Source organism: Nomascus leucogenys, chromosome 22a (genome assembly GCF_006542625.1).
Source record: "Nomascus leucogenys isolate Asia chromosome 22a, Asia_NLE_v1, whole genome shotgun sequence".
In the NCBI taxonomy this organism is placed as follows: Eukaryota; Metazoa; Chordata; class Mammalia; order Primates; family Hylobatidae; genus Nomascus; species Nomascus leucogenys.
The window spans coordinates 99513801-99516369 of NC_044402.1; the positions used below are offsets into that span (position 1 = coordinate 99513801).

The 2569-nt window shown below is 35.5% G+C and overlaps 1 non-coding gene across 1 annotated transcript; it reads left to right on the forward strand.

The window, feature by feature from the left end:
• Nucleotides 1-202: 202 nt before the first annotated feature.
• Nucleotides 203-264, forward strand: LOC115832596. The gene has a single exon (XR_004028121.1). It is a non-coding gene; the product is annotated as a U7 small nuclear RNA (small nuclear RNA).
• Nucleotides 265-2569: the final 2305 nt, after the last annotated feature.

Sequence of the window (2569 nt, forward strand, 5' to 3'; positions counted from 1 at the left end):
CATCCTCTATTTGACAAATTAGTATCGACATCTTGCAAAGTCTGAAGATATCTTTTTAACTTTCTTCTTCTTTTTTATATACAAGTCAAGCCTTCTGGGGTTTTTTATTGGTAGTTTTCTATTATTCTATTTTAGTAGAGACTATGTATGTTATTTTAATTTTTAACATATACAGGTGTGTGTGTGTGCGTGTGTGTGTATATAGTGTTACAGCTCTTTTAAAATTTGTTTAGCAGGCTTTCCAATTTTTGCCAGAAAGCTCCCTAAAAAATAAAAAATAAAAAATAAAGAACATTATATATATATATATATGTACACACACACATACACATATATTTGAAGATCAAAAGAAATATGTAAATCATTCTTTTCAGCATATACTGTAAATATTTGGCCGACCATATCCCAATTGAAATTCTTACATGAATTCAATAGCTATTGACAATTATAAACCCAGGAAAATCATATTGTTCTATGTGGCTGGTTGTTAGAAAGGACCTAAGGAGAGCTTTAACTAAGAGGCCAGGGACATTACTATGCATTTGTCTATTTAACCTTGATTCAAGCAATAAGAGCATTGTGAACATTTCTATGGAAGCTCAACCACCCAACATAAAGCCTAGTAAGATAATAATAAAAATCCTCATCCACCTCCTCAGGCCTCTTAACACCTGCCACCCAGTGAAGATTCCTGTGGTACTCGACTCCCAACTCCCTCCTCACACATTTATTGTTACTTATGACGAGGTCCATGAATCACTCTAAAGACGCTGCCCACCCTTTAATATCCTGCACAACCGTAAATTGTGCACAGCTGAGCCATCAGCCGCTAAGGAAGAGGTTCAAAGAATAGCTATTCATGGTATAGCCACAAGATACAACGTGGAGACCAAAGGGCATCAAAAGAAAGAGTCAAAGAGCAGAATGTTGCAGCGAGGCAGAGGCTTTTGAGAGAAAAGGAAACTTTGAGATGGCAGTTTTACAAGGGATTGAGACAAGTGAGCCTGTTTACGTACACAGGATGGCTCCCTTTAATTAGTGGTCTCAGCAGGAAGAATTTGTGATGCTATGGACATCACAAAGGGCAGGTAATATTCTGATACATCTCTTATCTCTTCAGCACTCTGAAATCCTTGAAGTATCCAACTAGAGAAACAACTTTTTTTTTAAATAAAAGGAGAAAGAAAGAAAGAAAATCCTGTCAGTTTATCAGACTGACTTTCTAGCTCTCTGAGTTCACCCAGATGCAGTTTAAGTGTATGTAGAATGTATTTTACCACATCTAGTTTGCTTCTACTTTTTTTTTTTTTTTTTTTTTTTTTTCGAGATGGAGTCTCGCTCTGTCACCAGGCTGGAGTGCAGTGGCGCGATCTCAGCTCCCTGCAACCTCCGACCCTGGTTCAAGCAATTCTCCTGCCTCAGCCTCCCAAGTAGCTGGGATTACAGGCACATGCCACCATGCCTAGCTAATTTTCTTTCCTTTTTTTTTTTTTTGTAGTTTTTAGTAGAGACAGGGTTTCACCACGTTACCAGGATGGTCTTGATCTCCTGACCTCATGATCCACCTGCTTCAGCTTCCCAAAGTGCTGGTATTACAGGCATGAGCCACCACGCCCAGCTGCTTCTACTTTTAATTCCATGCAATATTGTATATCTGAGGAACACAAGGTAGATGTTTAATGATAATAGTATTGGAATTACACTCTTCCTTCAAAATATGAACATGCCAAGTCAAAGCCTGAGTATAAGTTAAGCAGATGCCTAAATTCGTGTGACTTTACATGCAGTCCACTAAATATATAACTAATAATTTTAGTCACAACAATAGAAATCTCTTTTTTTTTTACATTTTACAGTTTACAAAGCACTTTGAGCAGTGAGTTTCATTTATGAAACAATCTTTGAAAACACATGTTTCTTATAGAAATAACTTGGAAAAATTTAAAGATAATTAAAAGCACTTTAACATCCTCTACACACACACAAAAAAAAAAAACCCTACAATAAAATTTTGCTAAATTTCTTTTCAGGGATATCCTCTATAATTTATTTATACCCTACTTTGTTCCAGAAAGGATTTAAAGTGGCTTACAATGAAATACAGTTATAGCAAAATAAATTAAAAACTGTTGAGAATTTAAAAGAAAATAACAAGGATAGAAAAGGGGACTGAAATAAAACTAATTTTTTAAAAATCAAAAGGCAGATGATGACAATGTTCATACCTGCCACCAGCCTGTCAGTTTTAGCAACTAATGCAAAGCAGTAAGATTTCTCAGTTACACAATTTACTTTAGTGGCCATTGAGGAAGGGGGACAAACAAACAAATTTCTCAGCAAAACATAGCTTTTCCTTATGTTCCTTATATTTTTTTCAGATGGTCTTTATAAACATGCAATAAAAGACATGTACCAATCTTATGGTAGATTTGACCATGAGATTCAAAAAGCTGTTTCTTTCAGGGCTCTTCAATATAGGCTAAATCTATTCCACACATATACACACACAAACTATATTTATAGTCATGCACCACATAAGATGTTTTGGTCAATGACAGACTGTGTATAT